Here is a 22,808-nt window from a genome sequence, read left to right as displayed (position 1 = left end):
GCAGGTTATACTCTAACCACCTCAGATCTCATCACTTCTTATCACTAGTAACAGGAAACACGTCTGTTAATGCAAAGGCACCACAAAGGGAAGAAGAGCTGGAGAATCAAAGAAGGTGGCAAGATTCAGGTCCGTTAATAACATATATTCACTGAAGGCTACTTTATTTAAACAGGCTTTGCATTTAGGTGTAGATTTGCAGTGAAGTAACTGGAAGATAATTTTTAATGCTGAGAGAAGAAAAAAAAAACACTTTTTTTTTTACATTCCCTTTCACTTCCATCTGTGTCTACTTTCTCCCTAGAGCAATTTTTTAATCCATTGGCCAACTTCAACCACATCTGAAAAGCAGCTGAAATTCCCAAGGACACAAGATTTCCACTAAGTTCTTCAACATAGTTCTCAGCATAGTTTCATACATCATCCTTTATAATGAATCTACCAAGGAAAACAACACAGCGTAAGCCTAGTTCTTACTGGATACCAGAGAATCCACATGGCAAGGAACAGGTTACGACTGACCTAATGGCATGAAAAGCTTTAATTAACATTTATGGAAAAAAAAACTTTTGAGATGGGAGAAAGCATTACACCTCAATGAACTTGTCTCATGCAGATCTTCTGATGTCTAGTGAGATAACAAATGAAGATTTTTTCCCAGGGTTATATTCCGAACGTGCTCTCTTTTCCTTATTTAATAGTCATGTCTACTTCTTCTACAGTGCATTCCATCAAAGCACTTTTTCAAGCAGAGGTCATCTTCCAGTATCACATAAGGAAATGGAATCACAGAGGAAAAATCATTTACTCAAGATCACACCAAATGCCAGTGGCAGAATCAGGGATGGAGTGCTGGGATACAACCATTCAGTCACTAAAGCACCTTACTTACGCTTTCTTTAACTGAGGCCAATAAACAGGCTAAGAAGCGTAAAACATTTCCGAATACAATTTACACTATAAATCTAAAGAATATATTCTCATCATCTACTCGTGTCAAAGTTACCCAGATACTAGTATTTCTTATTCTTAGTAAGGTCAGCTAATACATTCTTCTCCCTTAAACATACTATCAAAATTACTGCCTTGGTTGAATGCACGCACTTCCAGCCAGCTGCAACACACTGACAAAATCTAGGAGACGTTCCAGCAGAGGTGTGAATCCTACAGCCTGACCAGCTACAGAACTTTTGGCTTTGCACTAGCATGCCAGATTCTGCTTTTTAACCTACCGCTATCCAAAAATCTGTTACGGTCCTGAGCCTACAGCCACAGCAAGGAAAATCTTCTCCACTGAAGCGTAACCATGGAAACTTGTGAACCTGACAATGCTCTCACTATATTAGCAGTAAACTAAAATAATCCCACTAATATCAATGAAATTCTAGTAGATATACACCATTATGGGTGACAGCAGAATCAAAACAACCCTGCTTCGTTTAGAAAGGCTTTACCAGTCTTCTCTTCATAACACTTCTTTCAGGTACATTTTTACAGGTACTGGAGTTTTTGGTCTCGGAACTGCAGTTGTAATATTTAAGATATCGAAAATGCATTTACTTCAAAAAAGACAAAAAAAAGAAGGTGGTGTGACATCAGATGGCAGCATTTCATTCAAAAAGAAAAGGTTTTCATTAATACTCTTTGGACCCATTTCAAGTTCTTAAAGAAAAAAAATCCCTTCACATGAGTCTGTGCTATTTTCACTGCTTGCACTTTGAGCACGGAACAAGGATCTCTCTCTGTTTAAGTGGCATACAGCTCGTACATGGATGGCTATCCTGTGCTGGTAATGATAGGTTAAGAAGGTCTGGCTCCAAGCCCTCCCTTTTGTTATCACTTTTAAAGTGTTCCTATCTCTATTCAGAACCAGAGACGCTGTTTAAATAAAGTTCAAGTTGACCTTTCACTAAAAATAGGATGTTGTTCAACTCACTAAGAAAATAGACAACAAAAAAATTTCCATTATGTGCTACTAAAAGGTTTTTAAATTTTAGTTTGTTAAATGCAATCCCCTCATTTCCCCTTTTTGTTATTTGCTGAGGGGTATCTATTGAAACATTATACTATACTGTTTCACTTAACAAATGTCTCTTACTCAGTTGCAATGGGGTAAAAACCCCATGTTCTTCCCTTCTCTTTGTAGGGCTGCTACTCTTGCCAACTGATTTTGTTTTTTCATATCCATGCATTACCTCAGGATGCTTCACCATCACATACCATTTTATGTAACTATTTTCAAATTGATACAAAGGTTTGCAGTATTTGTTTTGTCCAGCAACCCAAATAATGTAATTTTTCTTCCCTGTTATCTACAGACACACACAAAACAGCCCCAATATTAAGAGCAGCATTGTGATTGATACTTCTTAAGTATGTATTAATTTTGAGATATGCATGAAAATAAAAGAGAAATGGTTCTCAAACTGCATCATTTTGGACATTGGCAAGCAGCTAGTTAGCTAGCACCTACAAAAGCACAATCTATAAAAATGGGACAGAAAAACAGTATTTAAGCAAACACATAATCCCACCACACCATGCCTGTATACATGGACCATCCTCTGATTAATTCTTCCAATGGGGTTCCTGGTGCTGCACAGCACCTTATTTCCTCTATCAACTCAGACAAGAAGTTTCAAATCAAAACGTAGCTCAGAAGAAAAACCCTGGTGAAACAGCTTCAGAAATAAAGACTAAAGACATTCCTACCCATTTTGACCTTCCAACTCAAAAGGATTTGGCTAAAGAGCAACTATAAAAAAAAAAACCAAACTGTGTTCCAAGGTGGATTATTTTCCTAACATCAACCAACTGATTAGGAATAGGAGAGAACAGCCACAACTCATTATGTGTTTTTTTCTAAATGCCCGTCACCAGGCCTAATTCTTTGCTGTTGGATGTCTTTGGGGCTTCACTAGCTCTGAACATAGCTCTTGTCTTTAATAAGAGGAATCCAAACGGATTTTACATAATGGAAAATTGTCTTAGCGTACATAAAGTTTTTGAAATATGCCAAGTGTTATATTGAATGTAACAGCCCTCCATTAGCCCTCACTTATAAACAAGTGCCTTCTATATTTTAAAATCAAAAATAATTGTATAAAATTGCCCTGTACCGTAACTCAGTATTTTCAACGCTGACGTGATAAACGTACATTTACATAAACCTTCCTTGCATTAGATGCAAAATCCAGCAAAGTACCAGGAAGTACGTTAAACTTTTTAAAATAACAGCATCCATGCAACATTTTATCTTTCCTTTTCCAATATTCCAATATGGTTTTTTATATTTGGAAAATACGCAAACAGATTGCACAACTTTGGCTACTGGCTTGAAGTGACAAGACTATTAATGATTTAAAATATTCAGATCATTTAAAAAATCATGTTTAAAAGTTCTTTTTCTAGAAAGTTGGTTAAGAAAACCAGCTTTTTAACTCAAACTTTTGAGGCGATTATTTGATTAAGCAACTATAGTTCCCCTCACAGCTTCATGTACTTTCACTATGTGGAAAAATTCCCTTCATTCCTCTTCAGTCTTACCTTTTGAATCAAGAGTCTAACAAGAGATCCTAGAAACAGCTCTGTGAAGAACTCTTCTTGATGCAGCTTGACTCCAGAAGCACCGACAGAGAGACAGCACAGTTGCCTGTCATTCCTAGTCTACAAGAAACAAAATAGGAGAGGAAGAGAGTCAAAACGAGGAGGGCAGTACCCATTTGGGACCTCCTCCCAAACTGGGAGTTGTTAGTTCCTGACTTCACTGACAACTTGCTACTGAAAATACCACTTAAAGAAACCCTAGGCTCATTCCTAGTCTTGCAAACATAGCTTGGCACTGAGCTTTTAGACCCTAAATCAGACACCATTGAAGAAAATGGCAAAGCCCCCTCAGAAATCAACGAGGTTTAGGTTGAACATGAGAGCGGAAAGGGGAAGAAGGAAAGCAAAGGCCATTATTGTAAAACTCAGGTCAACTATAGTTGCAATGTACATATCATGAAAGTTCATACAAACTATACTGTACACGACAATCTTCTTCATTTACCTTCAGAAAATACTCAAAACGTCCTTCCAGATCAATAATCCCACATTTCTAAGACTTCTCACCAAGGCAGCCATTTAAGAAATGGATATGAGTGAAGCTTTGCTAATTTCCTATTATAGGAAATTTGAGTACCCTGAAGAGCAGTATGCAATAGAGCTCATGTAAAAAAAACTCTGGGAACCCCAAAAAGGCAGACGTTGGTCAATACTTACATCTATTCTGCTAGAAGCTCTCCATTCTGCTGCTTAAGATCTTAACGGTCTTAAACCATTGAGTCTGAAAATTTGTATGAGGTCCATGTGTCAGGCTGAATTTTCTTTTTGGAAAATTTCAGCCACAGCAGTTTGGCTATTTTTAGTTGATTTAGAGGTAAAAATGGCACAGGCAGCCTGAAGGTTGAGGTAATCTGACACCAGCTAACAGCACTGGAGAGGCTCAATTAGAAGAGGAAAAAAAAAATAGACCTGAAGAATGAGTACATACTGTGACTACTCACAGGTGAGGAAAAAACCCAAGGCTTGGACAAACATAAGAGACAGTACTGAAATAGTTGGGGGGGGGGAGCGAAAAAAAAATCAACCATATTTGGGCCCTGTCGTGCAATAGCCAACTGATTTCAGTAGCCTCTTCTGCACTTAAAGCTGCATAGAAGGAAAAGATTTTAAAGTCAGGTAAAAGGTGTATAAAGAACATCTTACAGAAGATTCTGTTCCCCTGCAAAAGCATCAAATATTATTCAAAGAAACTAAGCAGACTTTCCTAGATGATATAATAACTTATTATGGGGAAATAGGAAATGTACCTGGTATCGCCATGTTAAACTTACAATTTTATTCATAATTCATTCCTCTCAGAATTTTTTCAAGGTTCAACCTTGAAAGATAATCCCTTCTTTGCTCACCTTCAACTCATGAATTTAGAAGGCATGAACAATGATAGTCAAAGAAGAAAGCTGCTGGACTAAGAAAGATTTAATTTTCTAAGCACTGTATTAAAACTATGTGATGCAATCCAAGTCTAAATCTTACTAATTGCAGTTAGTATTTCTCAGCATTTCTTAGCTCTCTTATTTACTTCATGAACGTTATTTGAAAGTTAAGAACAAGCAAAAATGCAATTCACTTAACTGCAAGGTTCAATATAGACAAGTAGAGTTATGTAGATGATCCCTATTACACTTTTTTTAATCATTAGATCTTTGTAACTACATCAGTGGTTCATTTATGAAGCAAATTACTACAGTGGTGAACAGAGATCGTCCTTATTTTAATAAGTATGCTAAGGAGAGGTGTGGAAAATGCTAGTTTTATTTAAAGTTCTTTGTCCTGTCATTTGCATTATCAAATGAGGAATTGGATTCAATTGCTTAAGTTAAGCAGCTAGTGCCATTTTAGATACTGTAGGGCATCCATCATACAAGCCCCACTGCAGGTGGGGTACTGCAGGTCTCCCACAGACTTCAACCACACATGCCAAGGCTGGGTATGGGGACACTTTGTGAGGCCAAAAGTGTCGAAAATGGCTCTAGACACCTACGCTCAGGCACCTGAATCATTCCCAAGTTGTTTTTATCTTAACAAATCCTCCTATTAATTTGTTGCTATAAAGCTTTTCCACTCCAACCTGGGTTTGATAGGTCACCTGTGAAACACTTAAAGTGGCAGGCACATGTCATTACAAGTAAGCATCACAAATTTTGAAATTATGCAGTACCCACTGCAAACGCCACTGCAGCACAAACGCTTAAGTACCATTAAAACATTCCACACACAATATCTAAAAATACATTAATGGCACGGATTACTGTAAGCTACTATATACTACACTTTTCCAGCTTGGCTGTCTTCCAGATTTCCTTAACAGCCTTCTTGTAACCTTGTCCAAGCCTCTTTAACATTTGCTCTCTATTAACTAATCATAACTCCTTATCTCATAACTTTACATCTTGCTAAATTTAATCCTCTGACTTCTATAGCTAGCCCATCTTTCAGTAACTTCACTGAGTAGTTTTAATCTGTTGTTATGCAATGTTTTGCTGGTCAATCCAATCCAATGGCATCCACACAGAAAAATGAGTTCTCACCACAGAAACACCAGCAATTTTCCTGCGAAAACTACATTAATCATGAAATAAAACTTGGACTTTTTCCTCAATTCCCTGTTCTATATTTATTTTAAAAGAAAAAAGGTACATTTTTAGAGAGATGAAGTTATTCCTTTGTTCAAAGATTTGTGTCCTTTTCTGTTACATTTAAAAAATCTACAAAATAGGTGATCACTCATTCAGGTACCTACAGAATTCACTAGCTTCTTATAGGCCAGCAGTTTGGCAATTCCTCTGACAAATTACAACAACTCTATATGCTAGAGTCATTTCATTCTCTCATACCAAGAGAGTTTATTCTTCAGTTTTTTAAAACAAAACGAACCAACCAAGCAGCATATCCACTAAGTAATATCAAAAAGGTTTAACCCAATAGAGAAAAAGAAGCCAACAGCAAAAGGACACAAAACCCTACTCCCAACCCTTCTTTCCCTCCATTTCTCTCAATTCATGGCACTTGTTCAGAGGGATTACTTCAAAAGCTCTGGTAACTTCAGGGCTGCCGTCAGAATTGGCAGGTTTTGAACACGGGTTTTGCCATCCCAAAGCAATAAAAATAAGCACCTTGTTACAAAAGGCTCTGAAAGCACTTTCCAGTTTTGCTGAGGCAGCTGCTGGTAAAGGTTGAGGGGAGTGTTTGCGCTAACAGGCCAGAAACAGGGCAGCACGTGAGTGCACGCCATTTCCCTGGCAAGCGGGCTGGCAAGATGGACGAAAGAAGACGCTACACTAGAAGACGTCTGTCAAAACCCCTACATTAAATGTATTTTTGCCTACTTACACGCTCATACCATTCGTACCACAGAAGTCAGTTTAAAACCCCAAAACAGCTCTGCGCAAAAAGCAACCAGGTCCGTGTCAGACCGGAGTATTACCACTGTATCTAGAAACACCTCTCTGAGCCACATTCTCTTTTGAGTAAGAGGGGACATTCATATACCTCTTCTTCGCCCATGAAAGCCTTCTCGCTTTCTATGTGGAGGGGGCTGGCTGTCTCAACAGCCTGTTGAGGACACGCGCTCCTGTTACAACCTGCATCCTACCCTGCCCAGCTCCCTGTTCCCACCGCTCTCCCCTCCCGCTCTCTGCCCCTTCTCCACAGGAGGAGGCGGGCGCTCTTGCCCCATTACCTGAGGAAGGCACGAAAACCCACCCGGCCTGAGGGCGGGCCCAAGGTGGGGGGAGCCCACCCCCCGCTGCCCTCTGCTCCTCACCCCGCTCTGGCCCTGGCTCGCACCCGAACGGGAGCAGAACGACAACGCGGCCCCTACTAACGCCTGACAGGAGAGGCGGAGAGCTTACGCGGGCACCTCGCCCCGCCACCACGCTCCAGGGCTCTGCGCGCGCCAACGGCCGCGGCCCCGCCCCAACGGCTCTGCGCGCGCCACAGGCCCGGCGGCCGAGGCCCCGCCCCGTCGGCCGCCTTCCCGCGCGCCCCTGGCAGGCACGCGGCGCGCTGAGGCGGCGCCTCCCTTCGCTCTCCGTTTGGACCGTGACAGGTAATTTGTAGCGGGAATCTTACGCTTTTAATTCACCCACCGCCCGCCAAACTGTAGTTTTATCCGCAAAGTTTCCTCTTTTATGCCTACCGAGAAAGCTGTTTCCTAAGCCAACCTGTGAGGAGACCTGCCACCGCAAGGCCACTTCGCCTCCCGGGGAATGGAAAATGAAGTTTCCACCAACAGATCTCGCTACTGGCAAACGTTCCTGTCAGATCCACGTCCGAGCGGTAGCTGTGAGAACTGAACGTACAAATGTGCACTAAGCCCATTTGGCTTTTTTTTTTTTTTAAGTTAAATCATTTTATGTCAGTCTTCAACTATCGCTCCTCATGACGCATGCTGTTTTTTCAGGTAGTAGGTTTTCCTGTCTATTTTACTAACAGTCACAATTTTTTTTCCCCTTTGGTTCACAAGCCAAGGTTCTGCTTTTGTATGTTCTGCTGTAGGACTCTGGACAGAATTTCACAGCTTTGAACGAGAGCTAGGCCTAGTCAGACGCAGTGCTCTGGCAAAGCACGTTGGAACTTTAATAAATGACATTTCACATCAAACAAGGTATCAAAAAAATAATCAAATTTCAAATGAAACAAGCTATCCATATCTGCATTGGCTGTACACAGTTTGCAGTGTGTCCCAGTCTTGGTCTGTGATCATCCAGATGAGGAACCTGGCTGATTGACATCAGGGTTTTTATGCATCTCAGGTACCTGGATTTCATTCCCACAGAAGCCAAGTCAAAAATTCGTAAGTGGTGAGTGGCTGAATCTAGCCCCAACATGGCATCAGGGCATGGACAGAGTGTGTGATCAGACCCAGGTCGTTAAGACTTACCCCTGGGTCCACCAGTATAGGTGTCATCACACTTGCTTAAATAATTCAGAATACACTAGGCCAAAGGAAATTTTAAAACCAAATTCTTTCTTTAACAAAATTTCACGCTGCTGCAGTAACGTCCAATGTTAGCTGTCACTTCAATCACTAAAGAAATACTATTTTTTTTTTTACAGACCGCACATTCCAGTATTCTGACTGTCCATTTACCTTCAACTACTATCTGTAAGTAAACTGAATAATTAGTAATTTCTTTCTATTTTCAGTTGCTTTAGTCATTTATTTACTTTTAGTGGAAGTACTGAGCAGAGTTAATATATTTCACATTTGTACATTATTATTTAATCAAACTTGTCAGAACTGTAATTGACTCCAATACAATACGAACAATAGATAATATTATTTCAAGAGAGAACTCTTTAAAAACAGCCTGCTTACAAGCCACTACTTCCCACTACTACTGACAAGCCACACAGTATGAACTTAGCAGCATGGAAGCTTAAATTGCAAAATTAATCATATCACCATGAGCATCAGAAATGAAACAGCAGTGCCTTCAGTTCCTGAACCCATGTTTACGTCTTCTCAGGATCCACACAAAGAGAAGACACAAATCTCAAGACTTCCATTGCTTGAGGTTTATCTCTTCAAACTAACTTTTGGAATTTTCACCAGGAATATTTTTCTTAAGTAGGAAATGTAGGCTATAAAGGTGAGAATAACCAATGATCAAAAAAGATTAGAATACTCATGAAGATCACAAGGTTCTCAGACAATTCAACAAAAGCACCTTACCACTGTGTTTCTCCACATGCAGCTCACCAGCAACAGAAATCATCAACAATATAGACCTATAAAAATCAAACTTTTAAGCATGAGTGCTAATATCATAGATTTCTGCACAAGCAAAATGCTAATGGTAGATGTGTAGATCTTCTGATACTGTCTAACAACCTATATGTAGAAACTTAGTTTGAAACAGAGGACATTGAGCTGAAAGACCCATGGTAAATTGACTTTAAAGGATATTTAAAGTTGCATCTATTCTATCTGTTACTGAGTTTTACCTTTCCTATATTCAAGGTCTTATAATTCAAAATATACGAAGTATTTGATTTTACATGTATAAAGAATTGCAAAGGTTTCTTGCTGCAATCTACTGAGGCTTAATAGGAATTAAAGTTAGAGTGCTCATTTACCCAGGATAATTGCGACCTGTCAATACTACAAATAGATTTTATGTTTAGGCAGAAATGTGTGTTTCAGGGTTAAGCTAACCACTGATCAACAGGGAGATTTTCTGATGAAGGGATTTTTTTCATCATTGCCCTATATCTCATTTAAACTTTCTTCTAAAGCATCTGCTAATATGGAGGTTCTAACACTAGATGCACCTACTGGTTTTACCCAATATCATAATTCCTCTGTGTAATGACAATGAGAAAAATAGCCTGTAAAACTCAGCAAAATCACAGTTTTTAATTACAACTATTAAATAGAGTCTGTATATATTTTTTTTGTGGGGAAAAAATCAATCAAACTGGAAAAATATGATTAAATTAAAAATGCAAAAGAAGTCTTGTATTTTAAGATTTGAATCATACAAAAGGAAGCAACTCTTTGAAGGAAATCAGGGCCTCCATACCTACATAGCGATTTGTGCTCATAACGAGGACAAAAGTCAAGCAATACAGAATGGGAGCCAGAAGCATATTTTACTTTCATTAAGGGGATAAATATGTTACTCTACATTTACGGTGTTGCAGATGCATTGTGAAAGCCAGGTCTAATTAATAATCCTACCATGAGGGTATTTTTGGGACATAGAGTAGCATTTTCATATGATATTTAGCATATTCAGATTTTGAAAGCATATCCACTTACCTGGAACATCAGAGGTATTTGCCTATCCACTTACCTTGTTTCTCTTTTCATAAAAAAGTAGTAAATGTGTGTATAAAACAGTTGCCAGTAGAAACATGGAACATGTTTTTGGTATAAAACGCAATACATCTGGTAAAAATGCATTAAGGAAGAAGGCTCCAATCCAGTAGTGTGCTGCACACATGCCTAAATTTACTAGGATTATTTACTTAAAAATAAGAATGCAACTAAACATTTGGCTGCATTGACACCTACAACAATGTTCAGTGATATAATTTGATAATCTTGTAACACTGAACCTACAATTTCATTAAAATTTAAGTAGAACTAATAGCATCTTTCTAAAAAGGATCCATTACTGAACGTATGAGAAGACTAAAGGGAAAAGCAGACTCTATACAGTCGGTTAACTTTTAAGAGTCACATTTTCAAGAGTTAGATGAAAGCTTCAACATAGAATTGTGTGCGTCTTTTTGCATATGCATGGATGTTTAGACACCTACATTAATATTTAGCTTCATAAGCAGGATTAGCAAACAGTACCTGTTTACTCACATACCTGTGTTGACAGATATCATACTTCCTTCTTTTAAAATGTTGCTTTAACTAAGTTGATTAAGCATCTGTGAACAGAGCCAGACAGATGCACAGGAAACTGCATGTTTGAATGCAATGAACATGTCAGTCAAAAGCATCAGCACGTTCTCAACACTACCCTGCCAACAGCCTTAAGTCCTTGACCAGAAAGGACCAGCACTAGAAGAACAGTTTGGTTAACGTAACTATCAGGATTTTTTATTGCTTTTCTATCACAATACCTTGTGATACCAATTAATTCCATGGAAGCCGCCTAACAGCTATAATATTACAACAAGATTCGTCATCATTGACAAACAAGGAAAAGTTCCACATGTCATAACCAGGGACCTGAGCCATCTGGGTCTCCAGCTCTTGGCATCTGCTAGTTGCAATTCAGTCCCAGAATAAATTCCATATTCACAAAAATTACAGCTAACCATAGCAGAAAAAGAAAATGGCAACATATATTCCATGAGAACCTTTCTCTGTTTCAGGACAGAGCAGGTTTTATTAGAGTTGTGTCTCAGAGACCAAATTGGTACTCACTATTCTTATCTGAGGGAGACCAGAAGAGGGGAAGCCAGACCAGAGCTCTGACTTTAAGTAACAAAGGTGCTAAAAGTTTCTAAAAATGCTACTGTCCCCCAACTAGTAATTAATGTATTAATAAAGGAAAGGGTTTTAATCTTTTCCATTATCCAGATAAACATCTGCAATATCCATTAAATAGCCTTTTGGTTTAAGAGAGCAGGATTCCATTCAACATTTCTAATGTAAATGCATAATTACTAGATCAGATTGCATCAAGTCTTAAGCACGTTGGTTAACTGAAAGTTTTCTTGCATTTTATCATACCAGAAATAGCATTTCAGTCATTAGCAATAGATCCTGGTGCTGTAAATGTGGAGTCAAGCAAATAAAGCAAAGCAGGTAAAATAACTTCACAAGCTAGCAATCCCTCAATACGGAATTTTAGTATACTTCTGTCAGAATGTTTTCAACCAAACAGAAGGAGAGTGGAGCACCATTGTACTAGCTCCACAAAAGAGACAGGAGCCACAAAACAAGGAAGCACAGTGCTAAATCAGGGGAAGGGACTGACCATGTTTGATAACAAACAGTGAAGAGGAGCACAGTATAGGATTCTGAACTAGGAAAGGAAGTAAGAAACATAGCCATGTCATGAAAGAATTACCTAGGTTCTTTCTTAAATAAATTGTGCCAGAAAGCATAGTGTGATGAAGCGCAAACTCCTTGGAACTTAACAACTCTATTGACTACTTAATTAGGGAGAATTCTCATAGAGCATACAAAAAAAAAACCACATACTAAATTAGTACCTGTTTCACAGGCAAGTTAATTTGGTGTAGCGGTTAGAAATCTAAGTGATGAATAATAGCTTTTCATTTTATTTAGCATTCATATCTAACAGTCTTCAAGTGTCTTAATGGAACTAGCAAAAAAAAACTTGGAGAAAAGCTAAATAAATCACTCTTCCCCAAATGATCCTAAATGATTGTAAGGATACTGTATTAAAAAAAAAGCACACTAGAAATAACATGCATTTAACATCAGTCTTACACCATGTATATCTGTTATGCATAAGATGATAGATGGAAACAGCAAATGATCCCTAAAGGGCTTTTCAGTGACATCAGAGATGCCGTAAGAACTCCCAAAGTTTAGGGGAAATAAAATACAGAATGTTTTAATACAGAGGAATAATGTTAAAAACTAATTCTATATTTAAGAATTTGAATAAGTGGACTAAGAGTAAGGGTGTACAGCACAGCGTGAACAAACTACTGTGTGTGGGAGCTTATGAAACAATAGGCTATAGGGGCAGGCTATAACATGATTAATTACATAGCAGCTCCAAAATGAAGCCACTTGAGATTCTTTACCTGAAACTGGTCCCCAAATCCATTCTTAGGCACACAAAATGGAAAATTTTAGCCATATAGGGTTTTCTGAAGTAAATACTTATTTTTATTGATTATATGGTTTAGGCATTCAGCTTTGTTAAATGATCTATGAAGCTAATAGAAAGAATGAGAGAAATATAGAAGAAATATATTTCAGTATGCAGCATTTTTTTTGCTCTTGTTATTCATTAATTTCTTCAGTAAGAAAACATGAAATGATGCAGTTTAGTGGTGCTAGCATTATCTATTGCAATACACAATTCGTGTTGGGTTCATTACTCACATTCTTCAAGGGAGATGTCAAATTTACTCTTGAATATGCTAAGTTACACCTAAGCACAAAGTTACTGTTCCGCTGACATTGCTGTAAATGTTTCATGTTAACTTAGGCAGAATCTAATCTAAATTTTCTGTTGCAAACATCACAGACATAACATATTAATAGATTTCTAACAGGACAGACATAACATATTAATAGATTTCTAACAGGAATAAATGTTGAAACTATTGCATTTGTAAAGCTGATAGAGATCGATTAAGTAAAAGGCCACAGAGCAAATGCGTGAGAGGGGATGGAATAGCCATTACCAGAAGAACATTGCACTTGAGGTCAAAAAAGGCAAGAAAACTGAAGTGTTGAAGTGCTTGGGGCTCAATCCTTTATTTCTAAGGAAGACAGTAATAATACAGAGATTAGTTAATGCTGAAGAGATTAGTGCATGCTGATTATCACCTGTGCATTTTTTCTAGTGGTTGGTTACACTGTCCATACTCCTATTAAAGATTTTGCAGTATTTGTCCTCTTTACTTAGAGAAGTTAAAGACATGAAAAAAAATACTCGCAAACCTGTCCTAGTACCATTAATTTATATAGCAGTCCTAAACCAGATTTTTCTCTCTCCATTATCTATTCCAGTGTCCTGCTTTTGCTAGTTTTAAGTGACTAAGAAATGTAACTTCCAAGATTCCTTTGGGAGATAAATTGACTTTCCAAAATACACTTACCCATTGGGAAATTTTATCTGTTAATCCTATGTTCATTTTTGACCAGTTAAACCTTGTTTAAAAGCCCATGAGATATACTAAAGCTTTTTTTACTGTTTACTTCACATTTAGTACTGCTATGAAGAAAAATTCTAAGTACTGATGGTTGTCGTTTAGTTTGCATTTCCAAAGCAAGTATATTATAATAGCATTTTCAGTTTATGAAAACTTTCTAAAGACTACAATCCTTCCTGAAGGCTGTCAGCTGTAATTTTTAATCCCATTTCAAAACAGGTACCATAGGTTCAAAAATTCTAAAATTATAGAACAATACATTCATAAAGCAATGCTATATGCATGAATTCTGATAACGAACTAACTCTTTGACAATATCATTGTATGCAAATTAACCATATATATGCATAAACATTGTTAACTTTAGCCTATGACTTACCAAATGCTTTAGTTAGTCTTTTAGTCTCTTACCTAGTCATCTCAATGGCTACTGGAGAGTATTTCTGAAGAACTGCTCATACCATTCTGAAATAGGTGAGCTTACTTACCCTCTGGGGACAAGGATCTCCCTCTCTGATGTCTGTAAAAGATGACCTGAGCAGCTGGCTGAGGCATCTAAAAGCTAAGCGCCTACTTGAATGCTAGGGAAGCTCTATCCTACGCAAACTGCCCGAGACCAGTTTTCATTTGACCTCTCTCCCCTTACGTTGCCTCAGGCTCTTAAAGGTAGCCAAATATCTCGGGTCATGTACAGTAGGTAGCATGCTTTATTAATTAAACACCTGTACGTGCAGAGGCTCTCCAGCGCTTGGCACTAGACCTTACTACATTTCAGGAATGTCAGAGTTTTACTTCAGGCTTGTATCAAGGTTTTAATGACTTTTTAGATATTGTTGAATTTCCCTCTCTCAGTATCTAGGACTTAACACTGCAATGCTATTTTAGTTGAGGCTTTCTTTAAAATATTTTTAGTGATTTGTGTTGTAGTAAGATCTCCTTCTGTCTTAGGAACACAATAGCTTCATAGTGAAGTGCTAGAATTCAAACAGCACTCTGCTAATGATACTATTCTTCAATAATCCCTTTTTGATCACCGTTCATCTTCAAAGATTATTATATGAAAGAGCTTAAACCTGCTCCTTCTGCATGCAGTACCTGCAACACATCCTATCTATCTGCTCTTTTACTTGCAGCTTGCACAAAGAACACTGGAGGTCACTCTAGCATTACTCAAGGAACAATTTTCTCTAAAGAGAGACTGACACCAAGTTTTTCAAGATTCAATTGAATTTACTTAGTTAAATGTAATTTAATTACATGTTAAATGTCGTTTACACAAGTTATTTAAATGTCATTTACACAAGTCAGCCAACACTCATGATTTATGTTTTACTGAAATTGCACATTTAACTCAAGTCCTAGATTCATGTGAACACAAAATAAAGGCAACTATCATTTAAATAAAAAAATAAGTTTCTTCTTAGCCCTGCTAGGAAACAAAGGCTCCTAAATCCAAAATATAAAAGTTAGACATTGCAAATTGTGAGACAAAAGGAATGCTGAGTCTATTTCCAGGTTTCAGTGGCTCAGGATACTGCATGTATGTTTTCGATGTCTCTTCACAAGCCTGTGTTTATTGCAACCTGGCAAAAGCTTATGGGCCTGGAATGGTTAGGCTATAGGGTTTCACCTTCCAAGGAAGGCCTGATGGACAACATCTGAACTCAAGTGTTCTGTCATGCTCCAGATCCAAACCCTCAGAGCTCAGTGGTCTTCAAAATGCATTGGCTATTCCTACATAGCTGTCAGCCACCCAAGGGTTTCCAGGTGGACAATTTGTAAGCAGCCTGTGTGTCTTTGTGTCACCACACAAAACTGTGTGCAAGTATACACTGCTCCAAAGGACATGGTCTTACCATTCATGAGCCTAGACTGGTAACCTTGTTTTTGGCATCAGATAAATTTGGTTTAAAGCAGCAGCTTGGATTTGCTAATAAGTAGTGGGGGCATTTCCATTGAATCCAAAGGCTGAGTATAGTCTGAGCCCTGTATTCAGTCAATGTCTATAACCACCCCTCTCTTTCTTCCAAGTAAGTTCGTTCTTTTGTTACTGAGACCACACTGTAATTTATTTTTGCTGTGTCTTGTTTGGGTTTTCTGCATTTTGCATGGCTTCGAATATAATTGTCTTTCCAGCATAATTTTCAGTAGATTTAAAACACATGTCTTGACAAAGAGATCAAATACGAACTCCAAAACATGATTCCATAATTTAGTATTGATGCCAATTAACTTCATTCCTGAGACACAGGAATTGTGCTGTTATAGTTTGGGGCAGCTATTAGAACAGAGATCAAAGAGCATGAGACCTCCGGTCATGTGAAGATTTGCATAGTACAGACATTAATGATACCATTCACATTGATTTTGCTTGCTATCAAACCCACTTAAAATAGTAACAAACTTACCAATTCTTCATTTTCTCTTGAACATTTTCCTTATGCAGCTCAAAACCTCTCTGTAACAATTTCCGTATTTTCTCAGCTTACACAAGAATTATCCTAATAAAAAAGCTATCAAAAATTCTTAACTAAAGAATTGTATTTAACATTTCAGTCAAGAAAAGTATTTGAAAAAGACCCTCCTTCAATAAAGTACAGGAAAAAGTTGTCTAGAGTTCTCAGAAACCACTGTACTAAGTACTACTGAGTACTAAGTACTACTGAGTACTAAGTACTACTTCAGTAGAATTAAATGCAAGACTTGTTTCTGTAGTCTAAAAACAAGACCATTTTGATTTAGACTTTATGAACATTTTAAATGTATGACTCCCAGTAATATAATGGGGTTTTTTTGCACGTTTCTTCAATGAGAATAACAGAACAAGGCATCTGTAAAAGCAGGGAAGACGTATTTTAAATTTCATATAGATAAGGGGAATTTTTTCCTCTTGCAAACTGTCCTTAATAAGGGCAAAATTTGAATGTAGAGCATTTCAAAGTTTTGTGTTGATGTTTTCGGGGTAAAATAACTTTGTGCAAATAACATAAAAGACTCGGGTGGTAACATGCCATGTATTGCAGGGATCTCTAGGTCATTAAATAACCTTAAGTGGCAGAAGGCCTTAATTCATGACCAGAATGTATGTCTAAGTTACTGCCCTTTACTCATCCTGGAAATGTCATCTATTCAGAAGGTGAAGATTTTGTGCAATCATGCAGGATTTATAAATATCCAACAGTTCACTCAAAGCTTCAAATTGCCTGCTGGATGACTGGAAATCTCAGTCCTATCCATCATGCATGTACCGTGAGGCAAATACATGTAAGAAGCACATGAAGACCAATATATAGCACATATGCATAAATTTCTGTCCAAGAGGGGGGAAAAAACAACCAAAAAACAACAGCTGTGGTTGAATCCCTTCAGGAACAGTTAGAACAAACACCCTTACTGGAAGGGGTATTACCAAATCTGAACTTTGATGTGTTCTTACAATTTGGTTTTCTTTGGCTTTGAATAGTAAGAATGTTCTTGCATTTCATAAGATCGTCCTAAAACAAATTACTTGTATGGATTTCAAGTAGTCTGTTTTCTGTAAAGAAAATAAATCTGCAGCAGATTCATTAGTGTAGAAGTAAACAGTTCTGCTCCTTGTCCTCAAATCAATTTAAAAAAAAAAAAAAAAAAAGCTTTGTACTAGAAGCCCCAACAAGTCTCTTCTGGCATTTACACCTGAGAAATACTTGTTTCTCCACCAGCAAACATGATCTCTGACTGTCTCTACTTCTATGTCTGTTCTTTAAGAAGTTCCCCGTGGCTATAATGTGGTATACTGAAGGCACTACTTTTCCTCACCCTGCTCTTCACACTTTTGCTATTTACATAATTGTAGCAATTTAGTATAATCATGCTTTTTGTCTTCGTGTATATGAAAGCAGGTACACTATGTGATAAAGGCAGCATCTTATCGGGCATAATGGAGCTGATGGGCGCCTTACCCAAACACACACAACTACATGGACATCAGCAAAACAGGCCAAATCACTTTGGGCCCATTAAACTACCAACGATTTAAAGATTATTATGATGCTAAACTACTGAGCTGGATGGGGGGGGGTACAAAGTAGGATAATAACGACCATTTTATGCATTAATGTTTTTAAAATGTTCCTCATTATCTAAAACACAGCAAACAGCACAAGCATAAACTCTAAATGAAGTTTGGTATGATTTCTTTTTTTTTATACGCCCAGTAACATGGGCAGACATATAGGAGAGAAAGAAGAAATATGCAGCTAATATCAACAGTGGCACTGAACCCTGTGCAGTTAAGTGCAAGAAAAAAAAAAGATCACTAACATGTAGCATCAAATTTTCTGTATCAATCCAGCCTTTTACTGCCTACTTCAGAGGGATGATTAAAGGTCTGTTACCACAACAGGCCTGCGTGCGGCCGAGGGACCATCCCTGTTTCTACAAGTGGTCCATAAACATTGTTGTTCTTACTGTTTCCCATGGAAACCGATTGGAAATTCCATATTGGTTTTCGTGACACAGAACAGAGCAGACATAGCTGTCTGACAATGACCACAAACTAACCTAACTGCCAGTTGCTAATGAGCAATTACAGGTAAAGATTCAAAACCTTTTTAAAAGCTGTATTAACTTAAACAGTAGAGAGAATTTAATAAATATTGAAGTACAACAAAATAACTGAGTTCTTTTAAAATTATAGAAGCACCTTGTGCTTTCTACTGTCTGTCTGTCCTCTATATTCATTCCCCAAGTCAGGTTCCAGAGAAGAGTCCTAAAAGACTAATTTCATCAGCCTATTTTAAGATCTTTATTAATCCAGCAATATTTTTTGGTATTGAGTAAGGTTAAAGAATTACTAAGAGTGCTTCTTGATCAATAACATACAAAAAAAAACAGGGGGGGAGGAAGCACAATCATCAACATCACCCCAGCTATTGGGGGGGGGGAAGTATTGACAAAAGCTGTGACTATAGGAGGGAAAATAGGGTAGAAATCCTAGCATAAACCCTGCAAAAAGGATGAAAAGGAAAATGATTATTTTTATCCATTGCAGCATACGTATAAAGTCAAGTTAGATTTCATTTCCATTATACTACTGCTGACACAATTCACTATGGCTAGGGTAAAAAAAATACCTACAGTGAATGAAATTACATATAAAAGTCATATGATGGAGAACGCTTCTTATAGTTGAGAGAACAGAATTAGTAAAAGCAGGAAAAAAATTAACACCGCTGTACAAGTAAATGCAGTGCCCAATAGTACTGTGGTCTGTAGTAGTTACTGGCTGCATCTTCACTAGCAAACCGAAGTGTGCCTGCAAACGCTGCCAGGCGCGTGTCATTTACAGGAGTAGACACAGCCTTTGCGTTGCGGGCTGGAAAACCCAACGCGTACGAACGGGCGTTTGTTCCCCTGCGCTGAACAGCTGCACGGGAGGGTTGTCCCGGCATTACCCACGGCGGAGAGTGCGGACACCCGCACCGGCTGCCTCCTCGGCAGCGAGAACGGATGTTTAGAGCCGCGGAAAACCCCTGTAGGGACGGTGGCACTTATTTCAACTGCCCGAAGCCTCGCGCTGCTCAGCCCCTTCGCGCGGACTCGAGCTGCTGAGCAAAACGGGATCCTTTCACGGGGGAGAGAGGAAAACGGGAGGACCGAGGCGGGGCGGGGCGGCCATTACCGCCGGGCGGCTGCGGGGGTGGTGTGCGGCCGTGAGATGCGACGGCGCCCATTGGCCCCTGGCAGGGTTGGGGGCGGGAACTTCCGCCGCCGGAACGCTGGATAAGGATTTCAGGCCGGGCATGTCGCTACCAGCAGCAGCGATGGCCGAGTGGTTAAGGCGTTGGACTTGAAATCCAATGGGGTCTCCCCGCGCAGGTTCGAACCCTGCTCGCTGCGGCCCGGTGGGGTTACTTTTTTTTCTGTCGCTTTTTATTGCTTATCATGTGCAGGTTTTACTCCTCACGTCTTCTCTCACTGTTAAGTGTATCTCTGCAGCAATAAGAGGGGATTATCTAGTATTTATCCTATTGCAACTCATTAGGCCATGCCTACACACTCCTCCCCTGCTTCCGTCAAGAAACAAGATGAGTACCAAAGCAGCAATAGGTCCCATGGCAAATTTCCAGCATTGCATCTAAAACACTTGCGGTAAACAGTACTTGGTGGAGGTGGGAGAAGGGCACAGTGGGATCAGTGTTCTTTCCACAGCTCACCTTCTAGGTCCTCTGTAGACAGGACAGGCACTGTCCAAGTGCAAAGCTCAGGATTAATCCAACGCATTACACTCAGTGTCCTGATTTGCCCACAGGGCTATTGTCCTGCCCCCATGTCCTACAGCTGATACAGAATAAATAAAATCTTGCCAGCAGCAGGCTACTCTATATTGAATGCATTTGCTCTGTCAAACCTTCCCTTTGATGAAGGAGGCTGGTCTGACTACTCCTAGACCTCCAGTGAGGGGGTCCTAGATCATCTTTTCCTGTCTGTGGTCTTCTGCACAGGCATGAGAGACACACACAGAGTCCGGCAATGAGGGGGAAAATAAAACCACACACACCCCTCTTTCTGACTAGCTTAAACTGACCTTTCACTACTCAGATGTGTCAATCTCCTCCTATGTGTGACCCCCATTAGTGAAAAGCTGAAAAATTTGCAAAGTCAGGTAAGAGAAGGCTGGAAATAAGAAAAATGCCATTTCCACAGAGTCCAAAATAGGCTGGAGTAGGAAAAAACACTTTTCACTCTGTCTTAAAGACAGGACAAAACCCCAGAACAAACACACCTGCAAGCCCATTCTTTCTAGCATCATGTTTTGTTAGTGCAACTTAATTTAATCAGAAAATGGAGGCAGGGCAAGAAGAGGAAACATTGAAATATCCCTGCTCAGAACAAAATAAAAGACAGAGGGGACAAACAATTGTTTAAGCTGGCAGCAAAATGAACATTTCAAAGTGCTCCCTAATAAGGCTTCCAGGGATTTCAGGTTTGGCTGTTTGTTTCTGTTAGGGCAAATGCAAGTGTTAGAGGTTACACTTAGAGGGAATATTAAACTGGTAAATAACTGGCAATGGTACTGTGTAATACGTGACCATAACATTAGGCATTTCCCTTAAGTTCTCACGTGTGAAGGTACATGCCAAGGGATACTGGATCAGACATCTTATCTCAGATGTTGCAGCAGAGACAGTTTTTGCATTCAAGAGTACCGACTTAAGCATCCTTTGCTAAGGTGCAGTACATGTGCTACTTTCACCTCAGCACATTTGTATTCTAACAGCAGCTTAAAATTGTGTGCTTAGAGCAGTACAACATGTTAGTCACTCTGCCAAAATATCAAAAATTTTAGTGAGTGTGCAATGTCAGATAACAAATAAAGAAAAATAACTTCTTTTCCACATATAAGGCCTGACTTTGTTTAATCAGTCAGGAATTTAAACTCTCTTTTTGTTCTTTTATAACTTGAAGATCCCACCCACCCCTGTAATCTGGAACAGATGAGAGAAACTCTATTTTGTGTAATGCAGTTTTGAGTAGCATTCCAAATTAATAAAAAGAGAGTGTTAAAAGAGTCAAAATACTAAAGACAGTTGGGAGGCTTCACACTGAGTCCTTCTCTTCCACTGCAACACTGAAGAAGTTGCCAGTTTTTTTACTGGCCACTTTAAGCATCTTATTTCCAAAAGACATGTTGCATTGCTTTAATAGATCTGAAGACAAAGCACCAACCCAATAAATATTTATTAGGAAGTTTGCAACATCAGGATGTCCTTTTCAGTGGGACCTTGCTGGGGATGGAAATGTCAAATGACCGACACCAAAAGACATGGTTATTTTAAATTTTATATTGAAAAATAAGAGGCCAGTCTGTCAGAAAAGCAACAAAAAATCTCCTCTAAGGAAGTATTTGCATTCAGTGAACTTTTCTCCTTGAAACTGGCTTTCCCTAAAATTTACAGTTGAAAAATAAAAGAGCAGCAGTGAACACCCAAGTTATTTCCCACCCTCACCCTTCAGCAAGATTTAGGAAAATGTTCCCATCAAGGCACTGAAGGGGAAGAACCATATGGTTTTAATTGCAGTTACGTTTTTGTAATTTTTCTTGTAATTACAGAAGAAAGTAAGGACTGCCAACCAGCCTACTAACGCTATATATGCATCAGCAGCACTGGTGTTCTGGGTTCAGTGCTCTCCTCTTGATTCCTTTCATCTCCACTTTGTAGCAAAGAGTTAAAGCACTACTGTTCTGATCTGCTTCCCTTTCTAAACCTCAGCTATAAGAGTGAGAAAGAACAAGGCGGTAATGAATCTGGTGCTGGAGTCCAGACCCCGAAAGGTACATATGGGCTCAACATGGTACTGCTCCGTATCTGCCACTTGGTCCCATTTTCCTCCCCAAACCTGGCTCAGGCCCACTGCACAGTACCTTCAGGGATCAAGGTGCCTCCAGCCAGCTGAGCAAAGAGATGCTTGAGATATCCAGGCTCCTTTTTATCATCAGCTATCCACACTGAAGCAAGCAGCCTAGTCCTTTGGCAGTGGCAGGCCAAGGATGGACATGGGAATCCTGGGGAAGACTCAGATCCTTTGAAAGTGAGGACTGCAAGGAGCAGAAAACACCAAAGGCACCCAGGCCCAACCAGCTGGAACAGTCTCGTACCCCTCTGGACCTTTCTGCTCATTCTCCGGCTCTCCCACCCCCGTCCCATCGATACCGTTCACACGAAGTTGTTTATGAGAAGGAAGAGGAGCTGACAGTCCTCTACCCAGCATAAATTTGGGGGCTCCATGGAAATTATTTGCTAGTAAAGGACCAGCTCTGACAATCCTGACAAAGTAAATGTAGTTTCTGTAAGGATTGATGCCTGAGAGTCAAACTGCATCTCCTTAGA

At 39.1% G+C, this 22,808-nt stretch overlaps 2 protein-coding genes and 1 non-coding gene across 4 annotated transcripts in view; 2 read left to right on the top strand and 1 right to left on the bottom strand.

Annotated features, from left to right (window-relative positions):
* Window positions 1-3,671, bottom strand: part of CTNNA3 (catenin alpha 3) — a 540,343-nt gene extending 536,672 nt beyond the window's left edge. For both annotated transcript variants that reach the window (XM_059820900.1, XM_059820901.1), the window contains exon 1: window positions 3,547-3,671. The gene's annotated coding sequence lies outside the window, so the exon portion shown is untranslated. The remainder of the gene's footprint in view (window positions 1-3,546) is intronic.
* SIRT1 (sirtuin 1) overlaps window positions 1-22,808 on the top strand; it is an 88,402-nt gene that overhangs the window by 24,341 nt on the left and 41,253 nt on the right. The gene's annotated exons all lie outside the window — the stretch shown is intronic.
* On the top strand, window positions 19,734-19,815 carry TRNAS-UGA (transfer RNA serine (anticodon UGA)). The gene has a single exon. It is a non-coding gene; the product is annotated as a tRNA-Ser (tRNA).

The sequence above is a fragment of the Gavia stellata genome, chromosome 9 (assembly GCF_030936135.1).
Source record: "Gavia stellata isolate bGavSte3 chromosome 9, bGavSte3.hap2, whole genome shotgun sequence".
NCBI classification, from domain to species: Eukaryota; Metazoa; Chordata; class Aves; order Gaviiformes; family Gaviidae; genus Gavia; species Gavia stellata.
This window is presented reverse-complemented; position numbering and strand designations above follow the sequence as displayed.